Source organism: Teleopsis dalmanni, chromosome X, assembly GCF_002237135.1.
Source record: "Teleopsis dalmanni isolate 2A chromosome X, ASM223713v2, whole genome shotgun sequence".
Classification (NCBI taxonomy): domain Eukaryota; kingdom Metazoa; phylum Arthropoda; class Insecta; order Diptera; family Diopsidae; genus Teleopsis; species Teleopsis dalmanni.
In genome coordinates, this window is record NC_051848.1 from 23,647,665 (window position 1) to 23,653,561 (window position 5,897).

The window sequence follows — 5,897 nt, forward strand, 5'->3', positions numbered from 1 at the left end:
AAGAATGCAGAATCGAAATGAAGTTTATCAGCTACATACTGAGTTCTCATAAAAATTGCATGCAGTCAGTGATAATAAAAGAGTTTGCCATTTCTTTTGCTTTTTGTATCTGACGTCTTCATACTCGTGTTATATTTGAAGGAAATAACCAGATTTCAACGATAAATTTAAGTAAAATGGCATAAAAATCAGTTTGGAATAAATTAAATTTTGACTATACAATATACTATATGCTGAAGTGAAGTGAAGTCTTTCGCTATGATGCATAGCTTAGAGATTCCACATGTCTTCAATATTGGGCGAGAATAATATGAGCAGCACAAATCCGAAATAGTTATGGTCTGGAGGTAATCAGCAGAACGGTTTTTTTTAGTTGTAATAAGTGGTCCAGAGTGAAGACAAGCGAAAAGTACTCTGTTCGTTTATCGATTGATGTTTTCTAAATTAAAAGAAATGGTGAAGAAGAAAAATAAAAACTGAATAAGAAAAACACAATCAAATATTCCAAGCATTGCCACATCGTCTTGAATAGAAAGTATGTATATATATATATATATGTGCATGAAAATCTACAAGAAGATTGATCATAAATTACTTAACTTGAGATTTATAACATAATTGATTAATTTTTTTATTAATTCTTAAGTACATTAATTAGTTTTTTAGAAAAAACTATTTAGAATCTAACTACAGACTTACAGCGATAGAGAACATAAAATCACTTAAAGCATATAGTTTAGAATCAGTCTTATACCATTGGTTGATTGCGGATGAAGAAGATATAAGTTAGATCTCCTTATTGATAATAAGGATCAAAAAAAATTCAACGTTTAGTTAAATATATATCTTTATCGGAAATTACATATACCTGATCGATTTCCCTCAAATTATTTATATTAAATAAATACAAATATATATACATATATATTATATATATGTATATATATATATTATATTATATATATATGTTGGAACAGTAAGAATGGTGAGCAAGGCAACATACGTTTCATTTATAATATAAATTATATAAAAGTAATAGTGCATTGTAATTGCTCTCGAACGAGAGAGGTATCTTAATAGTGTATTGTAATTGTTCTCAATAAATAATGTAGTTTAGTATAGTTGAAGACCTCGAACGATAAACATGTTGAACTTTACTCTACATATATACATATATATATATAAATATATATATATCTAAATATTATATATCATATATATATATATATATAATAATAAATATAATATAATGTATTGTTATGTTATTATATATATATAATATAAATATATATAATATATAATATAATATATATATATATAATATAATATAATATATATATATATATATTATAATATAATATATAATATATATATATATATATATATATATTAATATATATATATATATATATACTATATGTATATATATATAATTAAATTAATTATATTTTTTTTCTATATAGTAAATGTATATATATATATATTTTTCTTATGGAAAATGTTTGCACAAAAAATATTCAGATATTCATATACAAATGCTGTATATATTATATTGATTTATTTCCTTCAATTGATTCCAAATACTTTACCTTAGAGTGGTGCTTCATTAATTAATAAAATAAATAAAAAAAATTCATATAAACAGAATATAACATAATATAGAAAGAAACGTATTTTTTTAATATTCATTATGACATTGAGTCTTGAAAAAATTTAACCTATTTCAAGATTTAATTAAACGAAAAAAAATTTTTTTTTAAAGAAGAGAAAACAAACTTAATAAAGATTTCCAAGAGAGCTTTTTTTTACATCAGAAATCCACAATATCGGTTTAGTGGACCAGACAATATTCTTATCTTATATATTAAAAATATCGGTGACAGACATTTTAGAGTTGATGTGCATCTTCTGGCAAGTGCCAAGCAGTAACAGAATAAACTGTTAACACTTTCCTCTTCTTACGTCCTAATCGGGTGACGCGCCTACCAATCAGGCAATATCTTATCAGTATGGCGATACTATCCGACAAGAAGAGGCTAATAAGTCCTAGCAGTTGTTTTATATTTTTCTGGTGTACCATATTATATATATAGTTAGATAAGTGTGTTCATTGTATCAACTTTGATTAACCAAATATTCTCTAGGTATAGACAGTTTGGTTGAAACAAAAGGAATTCCTACTAGTATATCTGGTATGATTGATGTAATGGGAGGATGTGTGCTATTTGTGAACATTATTTGAGTTTATAGTTGTCAAACTTTTTCTATGACACGGATAGGTTGAGGTTGTACTACTTCTTGTAAACAGATTCAACAATATATAAAATAACTAGTAACTAGTTGTATATACTAGTAACTGTCAGAATAAAGGAGTATTACTTAAGACCATTAATCTGGTTTACAGTTGTCAGAAATTTTTCTACGACACGGATAGGATTACTACTTCTAAACCGATTCAATAATATATGAAATAACTAGTTACTAATAATAAATACTAGCAAGTAACCAAATAAAGGAGTGTTATGGAGATCGAAACAAATGATAACCTGGCGGTGCATTAACGGGACTATGGAAGAAGGTTACCAAGTTCACCAAAAAATATATGAGTTTTACCTCTACCTGATCAATTTCTGTTTCAACTGCCCGTGTGAAGAGCATGAAACTTACTTTAAAGACAAAGCTTATTTCTATCTTATTTTATTTTATAGAATTAATCTTTTAGAATTGATGTAGTGTTTCATAAGATAAAACTTATGTACATGTGTATATGTTAATTTATAGTTTAATATTATCTATAATTATAACCTTTCGCGGCAAGAGAAAAGAATATTTATTTAATTAAAATGAATAAATATTCCGAAAACATTTTGCATTTAATCATGGCAACAGCGAAGGCGGAACAATATTTAAATATTTTGTTTTTGCAAACCTAGTAGGTTTGCAACGTTCGTTCGATATGACAGAAGTTCAGATATCTTTGGTCTGATCAGTGGCATAATCAGCCGTAAAAAGACAAGTGTGAATGGTTTGGAATTGTCAATGAAGGCAATAAATCTGTAAATATCTGCAATTGCGGATGCTGCTTTTGCGGGGAGTATGTGTAAATTAAACTGAAAATAATTGAATTCATAATTGAAATCTTTGGAAATGTACATTAATTAATTAATGAAATATCGGCGTCTGAAGGTCTTCGAAGTTGGTAAGTTGTACTCGGTACTCTTCTCTTCTCTGTTGCTTGATTGTTGGTTTGTTGATTATTAGGACAGAATGATTGCGTGTTTAAAAATGATAAAACTTACTTATGTCCATACTTATACGAACATGTCAGTGAGTCATTTGTTCATTTTATGAGCTCTAACAACAGCACTTATAGTTTATATACATTAATTAGTATTTCGGTTTAAGCTAGAAATGAAGTTTGTTATACCTTAAATAAAAAGCACAAAAAGTACTGCTATCAAAATACCACAAATAACATATTAATGGCATTTTAATTACAAATTTTTTTAATTAATTTATAAATTTATATAAATTTTTTTTCTTTCGTTTTATATTAGTTTTATTTAAAAAATATACGATTACATTTTAAGAATTGTTGAGATACTAAATTTATTTTGTATCTTTAATATAAATTGAACTTTAATTGATTATTCCGACTTCAGCTACTTTTTGGTTAAAGAACTTTTGATTAAAAGTGCAATATATAATTCCTGAATCTATTCCTTATCAAGTAGAAACGGTGTGAGTAACAGTGAAAAACAACAATTTTATTTAATAAATTTAATTTTTAGTTTATATATACTGCCGGCGTTTCATATATAATATACAATATATATAATTAGGCGTTTTATATACTGACGTTTACAGATCATTAGTGGTCTCTGAAAATATTTCTTCGTTTTAATATCCTTTTTCAAATAATGTTACACACCCAAAAAAAAAATGTTTGCAATTTATTAAATAATCAATATAATCTACAATAATGTATAGATAATATTGATTAATAATTAAATGTTGAATAATATGTACAATTATATATATTATCGGACCTATTCTGTGCACAGATTTGTCAAATTCTTTAATAAAATTTTTGATTTTTATATAGCAGAAAGCTTTTTGGTATTCTGGACACCTGGATTTTGACAAATCTCAAAGCTCAAGTACCTGGTGCTTCTCACCACACTATTGTTTAAAGTGTTTTGTATAGAAAACTGTTCGTAATTGTTCGTGACTGTTCGTAAAAAATGCTTGTAAAGAGCACATATTTTAAATTGTCAAAAGCATTTTTCATGCATTCAAATAACAATAAAAAATATGCTTGTAAAAAGCGTATATTTTAGTTAAGAATATTTTTCATGCATGCAAAAAATAAAAAATGCTTAAAAAGAGCATATTTTAATAGTTGTCAACAGCATTTGAGGTATTGACAATTTCCATTGTTCATATTCATGTATCTATCATTCACAGAACCTGAAATCCCATGGGCTTGTGCCTTCTATATACAATATTTTTTATTTTTTCATCTTTTCTCAATTAAGTTAAACGTGAAAAATGTATATAAAAATGACGTGGAACTAATTTATTTATTAAAAATAATTCGGGGAACAATGACGCCCTAAAAAGTTTCATTTTTATGTAGCATTAAATTATAAGTTCATTTAAAAAAAAAAAGTAATAATTTTCGTTACATTTTTTGTGCAAAATCGATTTAGTGGTATTATGGTGCGTATGAGTGACGTGAAAGGCACCTGAGAAATTAATTTTTATGCACTACTAAAAGTAATACCATACCAAAAATATTTACTTTTAAAGTAGAAATTATTGGTTAATCTGAATAAAAAAAAATTTTTTTTTACTGAAGAATGAAAAATCGGATAAGGTGAAGAATAAATTAATTTTTAAAAAATACTTATGAGGACAATACCGTCCTGAAATTTTTGAGTTTTATTTAGAATTTTATTACGATTTGAAATCAAAAGTATTATATAGGTATATATATATGTATATATATATATACTATATATATGTATATATACAAATGAATTTATATACACATAAATATATATATATTAAATTGTTTAAATTTTTAATTTTTAATATAATAAAAAAAATATATTTGTAAAAAATGAATCGCTGGTAAGGTCACTTAAAATGTGGACTCAGTTATCCTTCCCATTACTCGCGGTCACTTTCAAAATGCCTGTCCATATAGACCCACTTTACAAGTATACATTGTAATACTTGTAATAAACAGTAATACACTGATAACTTTGATTTCTCTTTTGGTGAGGATTGGAGACCTATTATTTCAGCAGTGCTTATTAGAACACATTTACTCGATTAATTTCATCACATATGTTTTATTGATTTTTTTTTTGTTAATCTGTAATTTATTAACATTATTTTAACAAGGATATGTTTTTATTTTAAAAATCTTTTTATTTAAATTCCTTCGGTACTTTTCATTTACAATTTAAATTTATGAAAATTAATGCTGTGCAAAAAATCTTCACTAGTACAAAAATTTTCTTTTCACAAATCTCTCGCAGATATAAAAAATATAAAAATCTTGGAACAGCACTGCACTCGGACATGATTTTTGATCCCTTGATGGTATCAAAACACCCTTTTTATAAGACACTTTATAAACCCCTTTACATTTTCAGTTAGTACTCCTTTCTTTTGTACATCCCGAATTTTTGTTCCTTAACGATTTTGTACTATGTATATACTATATATAAAGTAATTCTTATTCGTAGCAATTTTTGTTTGCAGTCAGAACACAATTATCATCCATTCGCATTAATTTAATAGTAAAGGCATCGTTTCAGAATGCTTTTCCGGAATCAGTTCTTTTCGAAAAGCATCAAAACCAATTTATTTTATATGAAATTATT